The sequence below is a fragment of the Onychomys torridus genome, chromosome 5, assembly GCF_903995425.1.
Source record: "Onychomys torridus chromosome 5, mOncTor1.1, whole genome shotgun sequence".
NCBI lineage: Eukaryota > Metazoa > Chordata > Mammalia > Rodentia > Cricetidae > Onychomys > Onychomys torridus.
In genome coordinates, this window is record NC_050447.1 from 79,961,585 (window position 1) to 79,986,290 (window position 24,706).

The window sequence follows — 24,706 nt, forward strand, 5'->3', positions numbered from 1 at the left end:
TCTTACCCTGTGAGGAAAAGTCACAAAACATGACAGAATCCACTAACAAGAGTTCTATTAAGACAAGGAGGAAGGGATAGATGTGATCAGGCCTGCTGAAAGGACAAGGGGAATACGGGGGCTATCTTTTAAAGGCCAAGCTGCACCTGGGCACGAAGGCCCACGTGGCTATCCCACGCATGCGCATAGATCACATGGTTGCGCAACTACACAACCACGGGGTCATAGGTCACGTAGGATGTATGACCCAGAAATGACTAGGCGGAAATGACTAAGCCTGGCATGTGCACCATGGGGGCGTGGTTGGAATTCCTATCAGTTACTATGGTGGCTAAGAACTTGCAACAAAATATCAAAGGAGGGCTGGAGAGTCAGGCCAGCGGTTAATTGCTTTGCTACACTTAAAGAGGACCCAAGTTCTGTTCTCAGACCACACATCCAGAAGCTCACATTAGCAGTTCCAGGGCACCTGACACCCTCTGGTGGCCTTGGGGCACTTGCACTCATGTGGCATGCATAGATACGTCTACACATAAACCAAAATCTTAAATCTTTAAAAAGTGTCAAGGAAGAATGCTTTCTTATCACTCCCAGGGACACTGAGATACAGGACTCAACATGGGACGATCTGTATATTAGAGTCAGCTATACTGTGACCAATTTCAGGTCGGGGATACTCATAGCTGGACAAAACCACAAGCCACAAGGCACCACCTAACAGGTGAGATTTGGGTTAACAGACCAGAGTACATTCTGAAATCATTCTGTTATTACACCTACTCTGTTGAATGTTTATCTCTATCCTATGGGTTTTATATTTGTTTGCTAAAAACACAACACCAACACCAACACCCTGGACCTTCGGAAAACGAAATGCTGTACTCAAAGCCACACAGCGTGCCGCCAAGAGAGTTTCATGTACAGAGACCTTTGTTAGTCTAAGTTTCTAAACATGTTTTTAATATTAGATTTGTCCTGAACCCATATGGAAGTTATATCTCCCAAGTGTGTATGTAGTCAATTACCCCAACGCGCTTTACTGAATTATTATTTTCCCCCATGGGCTAGAAATGCCCATTGTTAAAAATAATATTTTTTATTCTCATGTAAAAGGGTCACTTTCTGTATTTTTCCAACCTAACATGGTTATTTTAGTATTAATTAATCTGATATGCTCAATTAATTGACTTGACTTACCAAGTAGTTATAAATAGGAAATAATGCATTAACCTTTCCTAATATTAACATTTTATTCTTATAATGTTCATGGTGTTTAAGTATGTCTTAATATCTGGTGGGGTCTTTGTTTTCTTTTTTCTTTTTCTGTTTCATGTCTTGGCGGTTTTTATTCCTGCTCCTTCTCCTTCTGGTGGGTTGTTTTGAAGATCAAATGAATCGACTGGTGTGGAACACTGGGAAAAGAGGACGGCGCATGGCCAGCTTTCGGTCCACCAGACACCTACAGTTGCTTTTAGATCACAAGCACTCCTGCACCATCACCATGCTGACAGCTTCGTCTTCAGCTTGGTGGTCCTGGGAGGTGGTAGCACCTTTAAGAGTTGGGGCTTAGCAGAAGAATGTGTCACTGGGGGCTTGAAAGTGATACTGGCACTCTGACCTCCCCCCACCCCCACTCCTTCTCATTTCCTGGATCCAGGGTCAGTGGCTTTGTTCCCATGCTCCCTCCACGATGTGCTGCCTCAGCATAGGTCCAAAAGCAATGGAACTAATCAACTGTGGACTGAACCCTCCAAACCCTGAGTCCAAACAAACCTTTCCTGTTGGTAAGTTGCTTATTTCAGGTATTTGTTACAATGGTAGAAAGCGGATGACAAACTGCTTGATCATTTTCTCCCTTTTAATCCATTAGGAAATGGCCTTTTCCCAGGCCCACTAGGGTCTGCAGCTACCCTGGTTTAGGGACTATAAAAATAAGGGAATTTTCCATTTTATTTTATTCTGTCTCTTTCTGAGATAGAAAAGGGAACTGAGAGATCCAGTTCTCCATCAGTAAGCTTTCGACCAACCTTGCTGCTTTCATTCCATTTAGCCCTTACTCCAGTTTTTAAGAAGGTGGTGACAGATTCTGAGTCTTTCTGGGAACTCGATGGCGGCTCCTCTCTGCTCCTCCCATCGCTGACATTTCTGTAGGCATCTAGCTGGTCACTTTCTCCAGTCTGCAGTGCCCGTGATCTCCATCCATCTGTCCACTTTCCAGAGCTTAAATGCTGACCTCCCCGACCCATGGAGGACTTCTCTTTCTCCTTTCCATCCTCTGGGGCAAACACATTTGATCTCTTTGATCTCATTCTGTTAGAGTCGGAAAAAAATCTCCTGGTCAAAAGAATAGATTCTCTGGCCTGAGTGGAGACCTAGCATTCCAATCAGCCAGGTCATTCACTCAGCTAAGGGACCACACCTAGGAAGGTGAGCTCAATGGGTAGAATAATGAGTACTTTAACGAGAGGTTGTGTTTTCTTTCCTAGTATCCCCACCCCTAGTGCAATAGCTAGCAAGACCACAGCTCTACAGCCTGCAAGTCTTCTCTTCCCTAAGCATGCATTCACTAACGCGTTGAGTTTCCCAGGATTTGGTCCTCTGTCCTTATCTTCCTCCAAAGCCTTCCCCCTCTGCCACACGGCAGCTTGTCAAGCTATGTGTCTCACCTCCATGACTGCATAAGCAGAATGGCCTCTTCTTCTCCTTCTCTATCCTCTTCCTCCAGGCAGCAGCTGACGTCTACAGCTGGTCTGCCTTGGTTTTCTTACAAACGCTAACAAAATTTATGGAATTCTGCTTGGCTCTGTTCTTCAATTCTTTTATTAATAAGACCAAGAACCCAAATAGGGGGCCATGGTTTCCCCTGTATTAGCTCTAGCAAGGCTTCAGGAAGGGATAAAGTTTGTATATATCCAGTCCACTGTCTTTACCCATGATCTATAGCTAATGGTTCCCAACTATCATATGCAAACTATTATACAGAGAACTAGGGGTGGTGTTTGTTTTAAACTTAGGTTACTCATCAGTACTTCCACCTGACTGGGTTGGTGTGTTCTGTTGCTCGATCTTTAAAGCAGAGTTGTGCTAGCCTCATAAAATAAGCTGGGTGGTTCCTTCTCCACTCCACATAACTTGGAATTTTTTTTTTAAAATGATCTGTTCTTAGTTGATTTGTTCCACTAAGGTGCAGTAGAGCTCGGATGGGGAGCCCAGATCCATCCCAGTTCTACCTAGCGGACAGGGTCCCACCCTCCCTAGTAGTCCTAGTAGCAAGAAGCACATAGTGACTGACTCCTGAGAGCAGCCTGGGCAAGGAGTGAAGTAAGGTACTGAAGTGGCCAAGAGAAATAAACATGAAGGTAAAAATGCTGCTGATAAAGGAAGTGTGGACAGACAAAACTACTAAAGGAAACCTCTGACATTTAGCTCTGTCATTCTTAGAAGAAATATTTGGGAAGTTGGTTTAGGTGACCTGCCTTCCAGGTACTGCTCCACACAGCAGGTCCAGACAGCCCAGTCGGTGATGAGATTCTGTATACAGAAGTGGATGGCTTAGATACCTCTTAGTGGAAAATAAACTGAGGAAGAAGAACTACTGAAAATATCCTGTCCCCCGTGGAAGGACCGGAAGAGGAAAACCAAGACTATAAATAAACAGAAGAACCACTCACTAAACCATTCATTTTCCAAGGCGGAGTCTTTTGCTTTGAAACCCCTGTGTCCTAGGCATCCTCCACAGCTGCCTCCTGTTGCCTGCTCACGCTCACCATGGATGCGCCAGGAAATGGACAGCGATGCAGAACAGAAATCTTTCATTACATGAAATTTTAATGCTCACAGTGGAAAACTTCTAGTTAAGATGTTGCACAGGGCTCACATGGAGTCCTTTCTTTTTAGTATGTGTGATACCGAGTCAGATAATGAGGACGACTGAGCTGGCTCTGGTGTCCCAGTTTTCCAAGCATGGGCCAAGGGAGGTAGGACATGACTCTTAATTGGGTCCCTTGGTTCTTTAAGCTGCATGGGATGGCACGGCACAGCGAGGATGCAACACAGCCTTGTGCATTATCCGCATCTGTGCATGCTTCCCACTGTGTAGTCTTGCTTGTCTTTATTTATTGGCTTCAAAGGAAGATGTGGTGGGACAAAGTTCCATTACTAAACCCAAAAGGCTGAAAACTACCATGCTAATGTTGGGAATTTATCTCAGCCCTTGACATTGTCTTAGCGTTTTGTTTGGTTTTGGTTTTCTGTTTGTTTTCTATTTATTTTGGTTTTTCAAGACAGGGTTTCTCTGTGTAGCCCTTTTCTTTTTTTACTCTTTTGGGGGCTTGCCACCCAGATCCCTAATAAGTCACACATGGAGGCTTACTCTTTATTAGAAATGCCCAGGGGTTGGAGATTTAGCGCAAGGCCCGGGGTTCAATCCTCAGCTTAAAAAAAAAAAAAAAAAAAAAAAAAATGCCCAGCCTTAGCTTGGCTTAGTTTCTTGCCAGCTTTCCTTTAAATTATCCCATCTGCCTTTGGCTTCTGGGCTTTTCCCAGTCTTTTACTTCTGTAAATCTCACTCTTACTCCAGGGCTGGCTGTGTAGCTGGGTGGCTGGCCCCTGCAGTCCTCCTCCTCTCTCACTCCTTCTTCCCAGTTTTCTCCTTCTATTCATTCTCTCTACCTCACAGCCCCACCTATCCTTCCTCCTGCCTTGCCATTGGCTGTTCAGTTCTTTACGAGACCATCAGGTATTTTACACAGGCACAGTAACACAGCTTCACAGAGTTAAACAAATACAACATAAACAAAAGTAACACACCTTAAAATAATATTCCACTACAAGCCCCAGCCGTCCTAGATCTCACTCTGGAGACCAGGCTGGCCTCAAACTCACAGAGATTCGCTTGTCTCTGCCTCCTGAGTGCTGGGATTAAAGGCATTTGCCACTACTGCCTGGCAGTTTTCTGTTTATTTAAATGTATTTTGCTTCTGAAAGCATTTGTTTAGAAACCCATTTTGACCATCTCTGCCCTTGGGGGTGGTAAAGGAGAACCTGGAGACGGTGAACAGATAGCTGGTGTCCACTGCCCTAGAACAACAGATCCTCAGGTTCCAGCCACTGGTGTCCCCCTCCATTTATTTTTTATTTTTTATTTTACTTTTTTGTTAGAGACAGGGTTTCTCTGTGTAGCCCTGCATGTGCAGGAACTCTATCTATAATCCAGGCTGGCCTTGAACTCAAAGATCCACCTGCCGCCTCCTTCCAACGGCTGGTATTAAAGCCTTGCATCAGCACGGGTTCCTTCTAACAGGAACAATTTTACCTCTCTGTGCTTTAGTTTTCCTGTGCGTAGAAAGAGTGCATTCATGGTTCTTACCTCCAAGGATTGTTAGGAGGGGTAGACCAATTCATGTGCACTGGGTACTGAGAAAAGTACATACGTAACATGCAGCACACTTTCTTCTTGCCATCTGTGGTCTGGAGCAACAGGTGCACCTGCTGTTTCCTAACACTGCCGGTGTGATTTATACTTTGTTCGAGTTACTCAATATGCTGAATGCGTGTAAGCTGTGTGCCTCATGGTTGTGGTCCACTGCAGATGACTGCAACCCACGGTAGGGGGTGGGTGCTGACTGCAACCCAAGAGGCATGTGGTTAAGAATGGTGTGCTTCCAGTGACACTCTGAGTCATGGTCACTACTGTCTGAAACAAGTTCATCTGTGAGTTTCTTTGGGGTTTCTTAGTGATTTCCCAGCTCCTAAGCCATAGTCCTGATGCTTGGTAGGCATAGTTTTTTAACCTTCTTTTGCTATTTTCATCAACAGAAGCACCAGGGATCATGTTTGGAACTCATGTTGGATTCATGGTGTTCTTTTCTACTCAGCTGTGGATAGATCAGTAGGCTTGGAGCCGACCTTAGAAGTGCCTTAGAAGTCTATACGGTCTGGCATGGAGTTCAGTGACAGAGTTCATGTGCAGTATGCAGAAGGCTCTGGGTTGGTCTCCAGGACATTAAAAACACAGTGGTAGAAGACCTAGATGGGATCTAGCATGGATGGGTAAGTTTCTGATTGTTCCAGATTGGACTACATTATTACCTTCTGATCATAACAACTGTTTAAATAGATTTGTCTACTTGTTAACAAAAGAGCATTTTCTAAATGTCAAAGTCACAGAAAAAATTCAATATTCACAAATTTTGACAAACATTATGAGTGCCCTATTTGTGAACTAATTCATCCCTGTTGATGGATACCACTGGTTGCAGAGGACCCTGGAGGTCAGGCATTCATCATGGCCTTTGTCCTCCAAGCCATGCCTTTGTTTGTTCATGCCACATCTTGCCATCTTTCTTCACACAAGTCATTATTATAATTTATTTATTTTAATGCATGTATCTCTATGTAGTGCGAATGTATGGGCGTTCACATGTGTGTGCCTATGTGCATCCCTGTGTGTTCATATATGTGTGGAAGCCCAAGTTTGATGTCAGGTGTCTTCTTTGATTGCTCATCCCATTCTATATCAAGGCAGAGTCTCTCACTTGAACCCAAAGCTAGCTGATTCAGTCAGTCTAGCTAGCCAGCCTGCCTTTTGAGTGCTGGAGTTACAGGCAGGCTGACATGCCTGCCTGGTATCTATGTGGGTGTGGGGAATCCCGACTCTCTTCCTCACACTTGCATAGCAAGTGCTTTACACACTAGGCTATCTCTTTAGCCTGGTAGTTCTTAATTTTGCCTGGACTTGACTTTTTTTTTCTGTGTTCTAACAACATTCTACGCATATCTGAACGTTAGCAAACCATGACAGAATATAGTGGATGGTGACATTGCCAAGAAACGAACTCTTCAGGCCCCACAATCCCTTTCTGTCCTATTTGGACCACTGTGGCTAGCACTCAGCAGCATCCAGTGTTTGCTGAAGCATCAGAAGCATGTGGGCATAGACACTTTGCTTATATTTCAATACTTCTCCCCTGCTCATTTTAGACAAGAAGCATTTCCAGATAGCATGTGGTTTTTCTCACTGCCTTCTCCTCCTCCAGACTCCTGAAGGAGCTCATTTTCAAAGGGAATAAGATAAACACAAAACCAAAGCAATAAACAAACACATATGAAAAAGTATCTGTTAAGACAGATGGAGAGTCAGAAATGACTCTGACTTTGGGCATCATGGAAAATGGAAAGACTAGAACATGGACCTACTCACGTACATTTCCTTGTTCTCATTACTGCTATGTATTATATCATCTCCCAGTCTCCTCAATATTTTTATTTTTATTTTTATTTTGGTTTTTAGAGACAGGGTTTCTCTGTGTAGCTTTGCGCCTTTTCCTGGAACTCACTTGGTAGTCCAGGCTGGCCTCGAACTCAGAGATCTGCCTGGCTCTGCCTCCCCAGTGCTGGGATTAAAGGCATGCGCCACCACCGCCCGGCCTCCTCAATGTATTTAAAAGGCTGAAATGCAAAACTCCATGGAATACTGAGCATTAAGATGAAAAATTATGATTTTTATTGCCAATAGTAAATGATACATCAAAATGCCAAAGTAGTAATAGTAATCAGGAGTGTGTGTATACGTGTGTTTCACAAGCACAATTGAGTTTCCTTTGCATTCCCTGAATTTAGTATTCCTAACTTTGGAAACATGGTGTGACTTTCTTCCATATCTGAATGGTTTTCTGTTTAAGAACATTGATTTATAAATCTTTCAAGACTGGTGCTCTCTATACCCCATCTTCAAAAGGGTTGCTGTTTAGCTAAGAGCAATCCCCAGTCAACAGAGCAAAGTTCTCATTGAGAAATAAAGGAATGTTTGATCAGAAAAAGGGACCACAATGATCTGAGTAAACTACCAACCAACAGGAATACTGAAGGGTCGCTGAGGAAACAGAGAAGGATGAGAGCAGAAGCAGCCACTTGGTTCTAGAAGATTCCAGGAAAGAGGAAATGGAGTTTCCAAACAGATCCAGCCACTGTGCTTGCCATGAACTTTGTGTGAAACCTTGGCGCAGGGCAGGATATCCTTCTGTTTTGAACTGTGGTATGGACTTCTTGTTTTGATTTAAATTATGGTTTAAAATCATAGAGCAGGACAAACAAGCTGAGCCTCTCAATACATTGGAACAACCCCCTACCTAACTCATCCCCCCACCCCGGCATGCAAACACACACACAAAGACTGTATAGAGCATACCTTAACACACGCATGGGCAAATCCCAGTGGTGACTAGTTCTTACAACACAATTTTAGGCAGCTTCCTCCTCCTCCTTCAAATAACCCAGGAAAGATTTATAACTGTAACTTTAAAAACTAACTAGATGACTCCTGGCCCAGGGTTGAGCTGACTGCTGTTATTCGGCCAAATGGACATAGATAGCATCATGTCTTCTCAGTGCGGACCTCCACCTGTAAATTAGTGAAGCTTCCAGACACATCAGAGAGGTTCTCTGTGCAGTGGATGATGGTTGGTGGAGAAACTAACACCCCCCCCCCACACACAGGTCAAAGTGACTAAGAGAGTGTGGGGTGCTCGGGCACAAGTGGAACCTCTATTTTATACCTCACCCCCAAGGTCCAGGGACCATCATGGAAGAGGAGGTGGAAAGACTGTAAATCTCAGAGGTTGTCTTCGGGACGTGACAGGACCTCTGCTCTTGTGAACTCACAGCAGCTGTGGGTGCCTGCAAAGGTCCCACACAGGATCGATGGAGTTAGTCAGCATTCCAGGATAGAGCAAGAAGGAGCTTCAGGGAAGGAAAGGGAGAGTCAGTTCTCTGTAAGGGTGTGGCCCCGGTAGGGAGACCATGCTCTAGTAGATGCCCTAAACCCGGAAGTGTATGGACAGCACAAATTAGAGTCTATGGGCCATTAAATAACAATTTTAAAACGAGGACACAAAGTGGGGGTGTAGGGAGGTGGGAGTACATCTGGGAGGAGTTAAGGAGAGGAGTTGAAGTGAATATGTATACAACGGTGAAATGCTCAAAAAAAAAAAAAATCAATGAAGACATTTAAAAAGTCAAAGTATTAGCCAGATGAACACTGTTCAAATCTCAAGGTAATTTGTATCGTTGTGTTAGGATTCCTAGACATACACAGCAGGGATAAGAAAGGGCCAAGGGAGAACACTGGAGGAAGTTGCCTTCCTGGGAAGCATCCGGAACATGCATCTCCTTTAGGTATTTAGATGAGATCTTTCTTCACTCCCACCCAGTTTCTCTAGATTCACCAGTAGCATCCCTGCTCATCTCTAGCTATTTTCTAAAGATGCCATGCCTGCAGAATGAAGTCCCATTTTGTCATAGAAATGTTGAGGCTACAGTTAGAACACAGATATTTATTTTTATCCTTTAGGTCTTCGAAGGTTTTTGGCTTAGTTTTGTTTTTTGAGACAAGGTTTGTCTGTGTAGTCCTGGCTGTCCTAGAACTCATTCTGTAGAACAGGCTGGCCTGGAACTCAGACATGTGCCTGCCTCTGTCCCCCGAGTGCTGGGATTAAAGGTGTTGCACCACCATGCCCAGCTCCTCTGAAAGTCCTATAGCTGGCTGAGCCTGTCAGAGTTGTGCAAGGTAGACTTGTCTAAAAATGAGCCTCCTCCCCTCTTTGCAGGACTGTTTGTGTTGAGGGTGGGGGTAGAGGAAAGAATTGTTGACTTGGAGGAACAAGTGGTCCTGTATTTTCCAACTGGACACCCAAAAGCATCTGGCCCAGCTGCCTGGATAACACTGTCCATCCTGCTTCTTGGCTCGGATGTAGCACCTGGGTCCCACTCAGCAGACCCAGTCTCCAGATGACGCCACACTCTGCCCCTTTGGGGCTTGCACCTGTGGTGATGAGCCAAGGTGCTTTAGCTCAGCACTGACAAGACTACCTTATCTGTTTTTGGTATTTGAACATTCATCTACCTTGGCCTTGGGCAAGCCTGATGGTCAGAATCATTAGCTGAGAAATTCCTAAGTGTTAGCTGTGCTGAGTACACAGCTGTCACGAATCCCAAGACCTATGATATGATCTAGCAATTATGGTATTTATCTACATGAGTTTAAAAACAAAACCACATGTCTGTGTAGAAACCTGCACATGACAGCTTTACTTACAACTGTTGAACAACAGAGAGGTCCTAGTGTAGTAATGGATAAAACACTATAGTACATTGAGACAGTAGTCTGGGTTATTTGGTGTTAAGAAGTGAGCTAATCAAGCCATGAAAATAAATGAAGAAAACTTAAATGCATATTTCTCAGTGAGAGAAGTCACCCTGTATCACTTCAGTTACATAGTATTCCAGACAAGACAAAACTGTGGACATAGTTTTTAAAAAAGATGAGTGGGTACCAGAGTTTGGGGAGAGAAAAAACAAGTAGGCAGAGCTTAGGATTTTTATGACAGAAACTATTTCATGTAGCATTTCAAAAGTATTGATAAATATAGGTCATTTGTACAGTTGGTCAAACCCATAGAATGTTAAATACCAAGAGTGAGCACCAAGCTGGGTATCATATCACATGCTTTAATTCTAACTCTTGGGAAGCAGAGGCAGAAGGAGTTCTGTGAGTTCCAGGTTGTTGGTGGTGAGGTGTTCTTTGTACCTTCTGAGCAGCTTTGTAGGAACCTAAAACTGTCCTAAAAACAAACTATTAAAAATTCCTGCTAGGGCCGGGCGGTGGTGGCACACGCCTGTAATCCCAGCACTCAGGAGGCAGAGGCAGGTGTATCTCTGTGAGTTCGAGGCCAGCCTGGTCTACAAAGCAAGTTCTAGGACAGCCTCCAAAGCTACAGAGAAACCCTGTCTTGAAAAAACAAAAACAAACAAATAAACAAACAAAAATTCCTGCTAGGAAGGAGGGTAGAGTCAAAGGGTCATCAGCCAGATGCAGAGGAAGCACGGATGAGAATGTTGTTCTGAGAAAAGGTACCAAGCCACATGGCTAAACATAGATTAAGAATTATGGGTTAATTTAAGTGTAAGAGCTAGTCAGTAATAATCCTGAGCTACCAACTGATCATTTATAAGTAATATTAAGCCTCAGAGTCAATTATTTAAGTAGTGGCTGCTGGGTATTTGAAAACAGGCTGGCAGGAGGAAAAACTTCTGCTTACAGAGTCATAAATAGAGAGCAACAAATTTGTAAAAGGATTTCAATTTCCCCCTTTCCAGCCTTTTCCTGTTTGGAACATGCTTGCCAGCCTCTCTCCTGGGCCTGGCCACAATCTACCTTTCTGTGTGACTTGATTCTCTACATTCCTGCTCTTCCAGAGCTTCCCAGCAGGTATGTGCACAATTGTGGTTGTATCTCTCCCCTCACCTCCCTTTTCCTTGTATTTCATCTCCTCTCTTTCTCTTTCTCCCCTCCTTTCTGCCTCCCATCCTACTTTTCTTCTCATCATCTTTTTCTTGCTTACTTCTCTTTTTCCAAGACAGAGTCTATGTAGCCCAAACTGCTCTCAGATAAGACCCTCCTGCCTCACCCTTCCAAATGCTGGGATTCCTGGAGTGTTCCACCATGCCTGGCTAGCAGACTGCGTTTCTAAGGAGCTGCCTGGAAACAGGTATGCTACAGGACCCCAGGCCACCCTCTGAGCAGCCATGATGAATGTTCCACTTATGCCAATCTACTGGCTAAGCTGAGTACATGCCCCACATTTTATTTTATACCTTCTGGTGCACTCTCTACACAGAACGTCTCCCTGCAATACCTCTGCCTGCTAAAATCGTAATCACCCGTAGGCAGCTAGATCGAAGTCCACTTCAATGTGAACTGTTGCCTGACCTCACCTCACCTGTCCATCAGCCTTCTACCTGTCAGCCAGCCCCAGTTCAGGAAGCACCATTGCTTCCTTCTTGTATAGTCTCTCCTTAGTCAGTGTAGCTGCATCTGTTCACCTCTGCTTCTTGAAAAGCAACCTGGAGGTGGGTTGTGTGCCTGTGTCCCATAGACATTCCTTACCACCAGGATGGCCTGGCTGTGTCTGTCATTGACTATCATGCCCACTCTTTCCCCTTTTCTGGATACTAAAAGGAGAACATTCGGTTCAGCAGATATTTATCAAAGTCCACTGGGTAAAGACTTTATGCATGGCCTTTAAATTAGACATCATGATGGCACAAAGGAGAGATGTCACCCCACTGTATAGGACCAAAGACAAGTCAGAGCTTGTCTTCCACTTGGACACCATGTTGTTTTCTGCATATAAGAACCCAGCGTATTCCTAGATCCCGGGAAACTAAATTGTAATAAAGCATGTTTAATACAAACTTACCATGAAATGCTATGTCTCTGAAACTCAAAACAACCAAACTTAAGATGAGGCAATGATTTCCAGATTAAATATGATCACATATAGAAAAATCAATTTATGGCCACCAATGGTAATGACTGACAACCTTCAACAGATCATTTGATTTCTCCTTTGCTGTGACCCGCCCGCTGTGGTTTGAGTGTTCATGATGGATCCCCACTTACTGGTTGAAATAAAATCACCAATGGACTGATACTAAGAAGTGGGGCCTAGCCACTGGAAAGACTTCTGTGGTTAAGACTACTTGCTGCTCTTGCAGAGGAACCAGGGTTCAATTCTTAGTATTCATATAGTGGCTCACAACCATCCTTAACTCCAGTTCCTGGAGGTCCAATGCCTTCTTCTGATCTCCACAGGAACTAGGTCATGTGTGTACTTGGCACACAGATATACACACAGGCAAAAAAATCCATACACATAAAATACATCTTTAAAAAATTTAAAGAAGATTTTATGTTTTGGTCTTTTGAATTAGGGTGTCTCTATATAGCCCTGGCTGGCCTGGAACTTACTATGTAGACCAGGCTGGCCTCAAACTCAAAGAGATCCGCCTGCCTCTGCCTCCCAAGTATTGGGATTAAAGGCGTGCACCACCATGCCCAGCCTCAGGTGGGTCCTTGTGAAATGAATAGGTCTAATGTCCTCATAAAAGTGATACTGAGAGCCACTGTATCCCTTCTACTGTGTGAGTGCACAGATGGAAGGTGTTATCTGTGAAATGGGACACAGTCTGCAAACATCTTTGTCCAGGACTTCAGAACTGTGAGAAATCAACTTCCTTGTTCATAAGCCACTGGGCTTGTGGTATTTTGTTATAGGAGCCTGAACAGATTGAGACAGGGCCTCATCTGCTCCTCAAAACTAATCAAAGAAGCAATGACATCAGATTTATGCTCTGAAAAAAATCCTAACCAATTTTCCTTGGGCAAAAACTTTTAGCATAATAGAGGGCTAAAGAGGAAAGGCAAATGGTGTGAAATATACATGGGACAGGAGACTGGGGGAAGGCCAAATACCAAGTACTTCCTCTTCTGTTTTTAATTTTTAGATTTATGGGTTTTGCTCAAACTTCTCCAAATATCTAATGAGGTATCAGCGATATACAAGAGGGTCAGAGGGCAGGCTGCTTCTAGAGACAGCTTTCACTAAAAAAAGAAAAATGAAGTATAAGGAAAGATGGCCTATTTGACGTAGGCATGTTGATCAGTAGTGCAGGCTTGCAAATACTTTGAGTATGAAGTCATGTCTTCAGAACTGGGTGGGGCGCTGAGTTATTACATTTTCTCTTTTCCTCAGGAGGCCAGGGCTTGCAAGGCTGAAGAGTACATGTTAAATGAGTTGGGTGGTCTTGGGAAAAATCTGTGTAAACATCGTTGCTCATCTAAAAGTAGCACCAGCCTCTGCACGCGTCTCTCTGGATTATCCAAGCAAAAGCTGGGCTCTAATAGTGTGCCCCAGCAAACCATCACTCTCTAAGGAACGTTTTTGTAACCACTGTAAGAAGAAAGTCTTTGGGAGAAACAACAGGAAACGAGGCTGTTTTCTCCATGTCCTGGTGGAAGCCTGCAAGACGAGCGAGTGGTCAGGGAGGAGGACCACAGTGGTGTCTGGATGAGAAGGGCTGAGCTTTCTCGACAAAGTGAAAAGGAGGGTCCAGTGTAAAAAGTTCCTGGAGGAGGTCTTACGCTAGCCTGCCAAGGAGGAAGGCAAGGTGTCTGGGGAGTGCCACCTTTGCTCTTTCTGTCTGTGGTGTGATCACCCTGACGGACATTCGCCAGTGCAGGTCCAGGGTAGAGAGGCCCTGTGCTCCAAAGGTCACATGATGCAGCCGGACGAGAGTCAGCAGCCGTGAATCCCGGAGCTTGGGGCTCAGTTGTTCTTGTTATATACTTATTGTCATTGGCTGAGGAACACAAGGCCCTTTGTTGCATGGGGGAGGGGAAGGGGGGAGAACAGCAGGGTGAAGGGAAAATACTTCAATCAAAGAATAGTCTCCAGCATTTGTCACAAGAACACTAATGCTGGCACAAGGCTTCTGAAGTCAACAGAAGATGAAGTAGAAGGAATTCCGGGAACCAGGCCCTAGGATCCCAGAATCCTGCAGTCTTGAGAGTGGAACAAAGGTGCCACTTAGAGTTCCTGATGCTCCTGCAGCTGGCTGGGCCTGACGATGGCATCTTCTTAGATCAGAGAAACTTACTGAGCCCTATTACAGTTTAATCTGACCTGTGCACCCACAGGACATGATGTTTTGAACGCTGCTTCTCCAGCTGGTGGGAGGCAGGAAACTTTGGGAGTTGGGGCCTCACTGGTAGAAGTATACACTAGGGGTGAGCTTATAAGGCGATACCTGACCCCTAGTTCCTTTCACAGCCTCTGATTCCTACTCTACTGTGATATGAACTGCCCTGTTCCATGCTCCCACCACCATGAACTCAGCTGCCTGCCAGGCTTTCTCTGCCAAAACCCACTGAAATCCTTCTGTGATTGTGAGCCCAATGCTCTTTTCTCCCTTAGGTTGTTTCTGTCAGGTTTTTTTGTTTTGTTTTTTTTAAATCACAGTGGCACAGGTGACTAATATAGACTCCAGGCCTACAACCACCTGCAGAGGGAGGCAGCCCAGGCTCAGGACTAGCCTCCATAGCACTGAGGCTTGAGTTGCCTCATGAGGATACCCTAGCCACTGGGGGTAGTAGCTCTGGCACATCAGGATGTCTGGGTAGATTTTCACCACTGCTAGGGAGGAGACCTCTAGGGGAAACTGGCTCAGCATCTATTAGCTCTGAATGGATCCCTATCTATCCTAGTTGCTATGGTCAGAGTGAAGATCTGCTCTGTGTGTTGCAGGTAGATGGAGGGCACAGTCTCATAGTTCTTCAGAGACATACCTGTCTTACTTCCTGGGCATAGCAATGTGGCATGTAGCTAGTTCAGCAGCCAGCAGCTTCTGGAATGTGTGTGTGTGTGTGTGTGTGTGTGTGTGTGTGCATCTTGACTTCTATCACCTGCTGGAATCTACAAGATGTGTACTCTTCTGTAGCTGGCTCTTTTTACAATAAATTGATGGAACTCATGTTATCAGAGACTGGAAGGTTTGGGGGAAGGGCTATATACCAGATGAATGGTATATTCAGAACTGTTTTGGATGCTTAAGTTCTGTAAGAGACCTAATCCCATCTCATCCTGAGGACCAGTGACTTTGGCCACTAATAGCATAGACATGGCCACTCTCAGATACCTCAGCACAGGGATCACAAATGACCCAAAGGAGGCTCCTTAGGCAGAAGCATGGAAGCAGAGACTGCAACCTGGCTGGTGGAAGGCGTGACAGTTACCTGATGCTAACTATAGTTGACTTACTTATGGACATTTGTGAGAAGCCCGAGAAGTATGTAGAGAGGGACTCTCGGATATAGAAGGTAGGACAGGTTTAACGTAAATTCAGTGTACTTTTGTACACATTCATAAATAGATCCAATTTTGTGTTTACTGACTGGTAAACAACATTAGGCTTGGCTTGAATTTGTGGTCCTGGAGAACTTTACAAAATCTTGTCTCAAAATAAAAGGGCTGCCGTATAGCTCAGTGGTAGAGTGCCTGCCTAGCATGTGTAAGGCCTTGGGATCAATCCCCAGCATCATGGAGTGGGAAGAAAGAATATGGCACCATCCCATTTATATCAACTCCTTAAAGCAGATGGACTCATAGGAAGGAAAAGCAGAACGGTGGTTTCCAGGAACCAGATTTGCTCAATGGACACAGAGTTTCCATTTTGCAAGATTAGAAAGTTCTAGAGATATGCTGCACAACAAAGTTTACACACAACTACTGCCCTATATTCTGATGAACGGTAAAAACACCCAACTTTATGTCACATGATCTTTTAAAAACTACAATGAGACATGATTTTTAAATACTATTACACATTAAAGTACTTTACAATTTTTGACATCTGGTGAGAGATTACTAGGCTCAGAGGCAAGAAAATGTTGAGAACAATCAACTCATTAAGATCACCCCAGGACTGACCCAGACGGTAGAACCGGAAGCCAACGTCATTGCAGCAGTTATCAGAACGGGATTCTGTGTGTTCAAGCAGACATGTTGTGTCCTAGCATGTCATGGAGAGAGCCATGTGGCAGGAGTGGGTGGGGAGCAGCCCACAGCTGGCAGCAGGCTAAGAAGCTGGGCTTCAGACAAATAACCCCAGAAGACGAATTCTGCCAACAACCCGAAGGAGCTTGGAAGCGGCTACTTTTCCTAATTGAGAGTATTTGGATGCAGCCAGATGACAACCTTGATTTCTGCCTCAAGAGGCCTGAGCAGAGGCCCTAAGACTCCTGACCATAGGAACTGTGAGATAGTAGAAGATTTCTGTTGTAAGAGCTGAAATCTGTGGTAATTGGTTATGCAGTTAAAAGAAATCTATACAGCTAGACAGGGTTGATTAATTATAGAAGAGACACTGCGGAAGAGATACACGGGAGCTAGCTGACAGAAATAGAAAATATGACACTGGGCGTGGGGGCACATGCCTGTAATCCTAGCACTAGGAGGTTATGGCAGGAGGACTTCAAGTTCAAGGCTGGTCTGGGCTACAAAGTGAGACTCTGCCTTAAAACAAACAAACAAGCAAACAGAAGCAAAACAAACCCACAATAGGAGACTTCTGGCTAAAGACAATGCCAGTGAAAAAGTGGTAGATTGACATGATCAAAGTACACACTCACGTGACTGTCAGCACAGAAGTGTACACCCAACAAGAAACATCTAGTTCAAAACTGGAAGGGGAGGGGAGGGGCCTTTCAGAGGAGAGGTGCAGCGCACTGGTCAAGGAGAGACCATCACTGCAGAACAGGTCACAGGAACACCTCAGGCAGAAGGAAAACGTTAGATATGTGCAAATCGAAGAAGATCAGAAATGACAGCTATGCGTGAGATTCTCCTCTCATTGGAAGCTGTGAAAAAGCAACGTTGAAAGAATAGTTTTAGATTTAGAAAAGTTTCAACGTTATTACAAAGAATTCCTATAGTCACCACCCCATTTCTCATTGTTTAGACATCGTACACAACTCTGGTACATTTTCCCACAAACACTGATGCGTTACCGCTTCCATTTGCCTTCCATTAGATGTACTTTACACCTAATTATATGATCAGAGTTGAAGTGGGCTGACTATGTTCCATCATCCAACATATTTAAGAGAGAAAAATCACTTGAAAATTAAAACCCAACTCAGAAGGAAAGTATCTAAACTTAAGGAAAAACAAAAAGGGTTCACTGGCCCATTTCTAAATCAATACACGCTAACAGAGTTTATAAAAGCACTGACTCCTAACACTCGCTTACAATTAGACTATTAACTTCATTAATTTAAAACAGTAATTAATAAATTAATAGTAATAGCTAAACTGGTGATGGCTACTGGGGCAAGTTTTACTTATATAACCTGATTTTCTAGATGGGAAAATGAAATCTTTTTAAAATTTTATTTTATTGTTGTTGTTGTTGTTGTTGTTGTGTGTGTGTGTGTGTGTGTGTGTGTGTGTGCACTCTGCACTCATTCATGCATCATGGAGCACATTTGGAAGTGAGACAGTAACTTTGTGGGGCTGATTCTCCTCTTCTAACTTTAGGGGTTCCAGGACTCAGATTATTCGGCTTGTGTGGCAAATGCTTTTCCTTGATGAGCCATCTCACTGATTCTGAAGTGGAATGTTTGACAGCTGGTCCAAATCCACCCAATGATGGGCAGAACAAGACCGCGGACCTCCACGTGTCCCGTAGTAAAGTCTTCTCATTTGTTGATGCCTATGTGTAACTTCAAGCTAACACAACAAATCAGGGCTCATCAACCTGGCAATGCTGTTGGTGTTGATACTCAGAAACGTGTCCTCACAGGCTCCCACCTTTTCACATCTATTTGGAAATGTGACAAGGTAAAGCAGAGCGGGCATGGCACTGACACCACTTCCCATGTGGTCCTCAGAGGAGGACTTCACCCAGGCCAGCTCTGCTGACAGCTGACAGGGATGCTCACACTGTGTCATGGGCTTGTATCTCTGCCTCCCTTGTGAAGACTGAGCATTTGAACATCAGACAGACTCTGGACAGAAGACAAGATTAGCTCTGCCATGGTCACATGTAGTGACTTTTCTTCATACAAAGCTTGAGGCTCTGTGATACTTGGGGGCAAACCTAGGCTTGTGGATGGGACGTGTGTTTGACATCCAGGTTCTAACTTAGCTATGCCTAGTGATGCTGTTTATGAGATTTTTGGAAATATCCCTTACAAAATTTCAGGGCTGGTATAAGCTTGAAAATCACCAGCCTACTAGGAGATATCACAGTATATTGGTTAAGCTTGTGAATTTGCAGCGTGACAACTTGGATTCTAATCCAGGTGTTGCTAATAATGGTAGTGTGTCTCTGGCCAATAAACCCCTTTGAGTCCCCAATACAGCTGAGCTTGGTGTAGGCTTCCAGCAAAGGAGATAATTAGTGCTACAGTAGGGATGCATGAAGGGGAGGTGAGATGGAGGGGCCAAGTTCAAAGGCGGCGGTTGGGGTGTGTGTCAATGGACAGGTAAGGGATCCAGCTTCTCCGGCAGACTGGATATAACCTGTGTCACACCATCCAACATCTCCTAGGAGTATAAATCTGGGTGTCCCTTTAGTGGAAAGACAGCCCCTCTGTTATTGTAAATATGAAAGCTGAGGTTTGGGGAGCCTATGTCTTGTCCATATTGATTGATGGAAGGTGCTCATTCCTAGTGAGCCATCCTCTCTATATAATAGAGAGTTCTTCTGCAGATTCTAGACTTCCTTACTCTAGTAAATACAGGTAAATACAGCAACCGCATGTTTCGTTGGGGAGAGGTAGGGATGGCACATAGAGCCCAGCCTGCTCCTGGGGCTTCCTTTCACTCCTGTCCCGTAGGGCCCTAAGCTCACACCAGACTGTCCCAATACTTTGATGCACATACAGAAAACAACCATATTTGAATACAATGGTTTACAATTTCACATGTACACATGTAAATGTAACTATAACATATGTATACACACATATAGTGAAAGGATGCTTCGAATGCAAAAGTAACAAAATTTTAACCTATTAAAAAAGTTATTTATTGCAAACCCTATTCTACTAAGCTTCCTTTCACATAATTTTCAGACCTCTAAGATCTGTGATATACATTCGATTTAAAAATATAATTAAAATAGTTCTTCCCCTGCCTTCTGCTGCTCTGATACAGGGAAAGTCTGCAGCCTCAGCCAATGCCCTGCCACACTGTGGGCATGCACAAGACATGGGGCTTCCAGTGAGCAGCACATGCCCTGGAGGAGAAGCGGCCTTTCTCTCTTCCCAGCTTCCCAGTGAGAAGCCTGGTCCACTAAGGTCAACTTCCAACATGGATCTGCTCATTTCACTCTGCTCCCCATGAAAGAGAAAAAACTGAAAGTAACTGTGTGCCCTTTGACAGGATGGAGAGGTACCCAAGCTCTTGTGGGGATACCAGATCCTGGCGGTCACCCATGGAATAGTCACTAGAAAAGGGAAGTGCCACAAAAGGATTTTTTCTCTTAAATTGTGAGGCAAAAAGCAATCTGGGTTGACTGAAAGGCTTTCCCACCTACCTCTAGTCACTGAGTCTAACTTAACAAAACCAAACAAAATGCAGCAAGATTGCTCTTGCCATCTCTGGTCAATCTGAAGATGTCAGAGGCCCTAACCATCTCTCTCCCCTGCCACAGAATGAATATTGGTATCTGGGGGTCAAAATTAGACCACGTGATGTTTTGATAAGACCTGTGGAAGGCAGGAAACTGTTAGCGTTTTGATAGGGTGAGTCAGTCAGCACAGAGGCATCCATGGGCTGATAAGAGCAACGTGAGCCTGATAGGACACTCTAGAACTTGAGGGGAATCCAGGGCTTCTTTGTAAGTATGACCTGTTTTTCCCAAGAAACCTGAACTTGCAAAACAGAAAACAATGTGTTGATACTTTCTGCCTATCAAACTGGAAGCTGTATTAAAGTAAGGCAATCTAGAGGTGGTAATAACAAGAAAAAGGGGACACCCTTAGCAACTGCCTGTGGGATATGTGAAATACACCTGCTTTGCAGGGAAACCTGGACATCAGCTTTCCAGTGCACTTGATTCTGGGAGCAAACCCAACAAAACATGTGCGCCCAGCACTTGGATGAGCAAGTATGTTTATCACAGAACTAAGAATCTAAATGTACGCAATAGAGAAATGCTCCCAACATCTGTAACTGGACATATGGCGGGGCCCTTGCCAGCTGTTAAGAAAACTTACATTCTTTTTGATGCCCGACTTGGGATTGTCTCCAGCCGACACAACAGGACCACGATTTTTGAATCCATTTAAATGGGAACGCAATTCATTAAAAGGAGAGTTGGAGGCAGGGTAAGTAGCTCAGAAGGCCAAATGCTCCCCTGGAAGGCTTGAGGGCCACAGGAAGAGCGCTAGCTCCACGTGGTTCAGAAGCCTGGCATGGTGGCACACACTAGAATTCCTAGTGCTGGGGAGGCAGAGAAGGAAGATCTCTGGGGCTTCCTGGTCAGCTACTCTAGCCTATTTGGCCAGCTCCAGGAGAGGGAAAGACCCTGTCTCAAAAACTAAAAGGTGGTGGCGGCAACCACCAGTCAATACTCTGGGTTGTCCTCTCTTGATACACATATGCATGTATGTGCACGCTCATCTGCATGTGTCCTCATACATTTGAAGGACACACACACACACACACACACACACACACACACACACACGGGAAAAAGGAAGAGACAACCGCTCATAGAAAGGCAGGGTACAAGGCAGTTTAAATGCAGGTGACAGCAGTGCTTTCCTCCTGCCTCTGCTTCTGTTTACTATCTAAGCTCACATTTCCCCCAAGGGGAAAAAAAATTCTCCCTCTTGAGTGTGAGAATTTTCAGAAAGATCTGATCTACTTTTGGATCAGTTGACCCTTGTTACCAGGTGTACATGAGCTATAGGGATTATCCAGTTTTGTATTAGATTGTTTTATGTCTTTTCTTGGGGAGACATGATCAGCTTCCTACCCAGAGAAGACTCTCTAACAACAGACCAAGGAAATTATTCTACTCAAGTTCAACTTGTTGAACACAGGAGTTTATAGGGGTTTCTTACAGGAGCATGGGATGAGGAGATACAGTAGCGTGGCTGATTCGCAAGCTGCTGTGTCACTGAGAAGTTCCACCCCAGAATGTGTCACAGTCTCCCTAAAACTGTCCAGATGGAGCCATGTCATGTGCTCCCACCCTTCAACCTTCTGCCTCTTACATACTCTAGAACCTAAGATCACATGCTGTCACGGCAGAATTAAATACAGCTTGGAGATGGGGTGGTATAGCATGGGAAAAGTGCCTGGAATCTCAGGTGAGGATCTAATGAGCCCTCTGTCTACAAGAGAATATCCATGGGTGTGCTTTGGTGAGGAGTGTGTGTGTGTTCACAACTCTTCTCAATAAGATGGCCACACTATGCTGGACGACAGTGTTCCACAACACACATATTATTACAAATTGAGTACTTTTGCTCTCCAGATTCATAAATCTTAAACACTCATGTTAGGATTTCTTAATGCTGTAAGGATTTAGTATTAGCTAATTCAGCATTAGCATTTAGCTTGAAAGTAATTATGGCATGACATTAGTGCCCTTCTAAGAGACCCAAAGAGAAGTCAGCCATCTGACTTCAGGAGGACTCTCACTAGAACCCAACCATGCCTTAGTCCTGGACTTCAGTCCCTAGAGCTGTGAGAAATACTCTTACATACTTTGTTTACATACAACCCAGCCTCTGGTATTTTGTTAGAGCAGTCTGAGCAGATGACTGAGGTGCTAACAGACTATTTAGAAAAAGTGCCAACATAGAACATCTATCCTTATACCAACGGCAGAGCTCTGGGTATGGACCATTGAGAGAACCTGAGTGGCTGGCCTAGCACAGTTGGGCCATTGGGAAGCTGCTGGGGTCCAGAAAGCAACTCCAGTTTGTGTCTGTGACAATTTCAGTTGATACAAGTATTTACCAGAGCTTTCTTTCCACAATAATTGGACCTGATCTTCTTGAGAAGTGTAAGCCTAATAATCATGTCTTACTTTATTTCAAATGGGCTCTCTCAGTGACGTGCTCTGGGCAGGGATCACACTCCTACAGTGGTGTGTGACCATCTCTAGCTACGATGCTTGTTGAAGATCAGATGAAATGTGTTGCCAGCATTAACAAATGATTTCATGTCCCTCACAAAACTCAGGGCAATTGCTTGTCTAGAACAATTTACCTACTACCTCAAAATCCTGCAGAAGAATATATTGACTTCTAACTAAGACGAACACAGGCTCCATAATGCTATCCCTAGAGATGCTTTCTTTGTACCATGTGCTTTATGTAGAGAGAAACAAAACACAGCATGAGCCTTTGAAATTCAGGTTTTCATGACAACAGACCTAAATGGTTAGGATGAATGACAATATTTTAAACATGCCACCAAAACAGTCAAATGCTCTCATTCAGTTGGGGAATCCTGACTGTGTTTCAGGAAGTGTTCCAAATTGAGCAATAATGCTGCTTTTTCTGGGTACTCTCGGTTAACAGTCCTCTGACTCTCCTCTCTGATGTTAGTGATGGAGGGAGTAGGGAAGAAGATGGACCTAGAATGAACTTCAGTTTTATTTGGGAAGATTAGTGGATATTCTATGTATCCACATCTTAAAAGCCAATGAAAAAGCTAAGTGTGTAGGTGCACATTTGAAATCCCAGAACATGGGTGCTCTTCCAGGGAACCTGGGTTCGAGTCCAAACACCCACATGGTGGCTTGCAGCCATCTGTGGCTCCAGTTCTGGGGCAGCTGGTGCCCTCCTCTGGCCTCCATGGGCACTGTATGCATACATACAGCACACAGACATGATACATAGACATACATGGAGGTAAGACACCCATAAAATAATACATCTTAAAAAAATTCCAGAACATGTGAGGCTGAGTCAGGGGAAATCATGAGTTCTGAATCTGAGCAACTTGGTGTGACCTTGTCTCAAAAGAACAACAAATAAACAGTTGAAAAGAAAATGCTAGCCTCTCCACTAACAGGCAGAATGCTAGTCTCCTGGTGGATGAAATCTCCATTCTACGTCAGATAAAGAGAATGAATTAATAGTTGTTTATCTCTGTGGAAACACTTTTTCACATACAAACTGGTGAAACGATGCAAGTGTACATTACTTTTTAAGAACTTCAAAAAATATAATCATTGGAATGAAAGAGAAACCTGGGTCAACACTGGGGGAAAGCTAGAAATGTGGGGGCAAACATGCTTTAAAGCAGCGTTCTATAAATGTGTTGATCTGTGTCGGAGGGTTCTTTTATCCAGTGAACACATCTGATGAGGACAGGAAAAAGAATAAAAGGCTACGTATCTCAAAGAATCTATTTTTTCCTACCAGGTTACTCCATCCAAAAATTAGATGTCACATTTCTTCTTTACTTCTGTTCAAGATTCTAGAAGGGTCTAGAATTGCAAAGGTCGATGGAAAAATTCTAGTTTTTCTGAGGTTATATGAACTTTCAGCTACAAAGCCACAGCCCCAGAGCTTTTAGCCCCTTGCTTCCCATTCCTGTGGAGGCCTGAAAACACAGACCTAGGGCAAATGGTTGCTGCATTGATTCTTTGAGAAAGGGAAACAAGCCTTGCTCTGCAGCCCAGACTGACCTCAAAACCCAAATCTTTCTGCCTCAGTCTCCTAAGTGCCAGGATTATGGGCATATGCTACCATACTGATTCGTTTTTATGTTGTTGTTGTTTTTTTTTGGGGGGGGGGAGACAGGGTCTCTCTGTATAGCTTTGTGCCTTTCCTGGAACTCGCTCTGTAGACCAGGCTGGCCTCAAACTCACCGAGATCCACCTGGCTCTGCCTCCTGAGTGCTGGGATTAAAGGCGTGCGCCACCACTGCCCGGCCCTGATTCATTTTTAGAATTAAAAACAAAACAAAACAAAACAAAACAAAACAAAACAAAACAACAACTATGATAACACAGTTAAGTGGACAAAGATTCAAGAAGGATGTTTTATATATAAATAAAATCTACGTTGGGGTTGGGAATTTAGCTTAGTGGTAGAGCACTTGCCTAGCAAGCGCAAGGCCCTGGTTTCTATCCTCAGCTCCAAAAAAACCAACCAACCAACCAAACAAACAAACAAAAAAAAAACAAAAGGAAAATCTACGCATAAGAACTATATTTAGAAACCAAGGACTCTGCTTCCCAGGCACATTGCTGAAAAGGGAGATCATTTCCTGGTAACTTTTTCTAACAGGTGGTTGAAACTAAACTTTGAGATTTTCAGCCCAATAAGTAAACC

The 24,706-nt window shown here is 44.1% G+C and overlaps 1 protein-coding gene and 1 long non-coding RNA gene across 5 annotated transcripts in view; one reads left to right on the forward strand and one right to left on the reverse strand.

Moving 5' to 3' along the window:
* Prtfdc1 (phosphoribosyl transferase domain containing 1) overlaps positions 1-24,706 on the reverse strand; it is a 100,442-nt gene that overhangs the window by 25,308 nt on the left and 50,428 nt on the right. The gene's annotated exons all lie outside the window — the stretch shown is intronic.
* Positions 1,339-19,394, forward strand: LOC118583574. 4 transcript variants are annotated; one of them, XR_004944963.1, is made up of 6 exons: positions 1,339-1,540; positions 1,658-1,784; positions 5,818-6,051; positions 7,858-8,035; positions 11,155-11,266; positions 13,593-14,218. It is a non-coding gene; the product is annotated as an uncharacterized LOC118583574 (long non-coding RNA). The 4 variants fall into 4 exon arrangements; XR_004944964.1 differs by lacking the exon at positions 13,593-14,218 and adding an exon at positions 17,934-19,394 and having other exon boundaries at positions 1,339-1,784; XR_004944962.1 differs by having other exon boundaries at positions 1,339-1,784.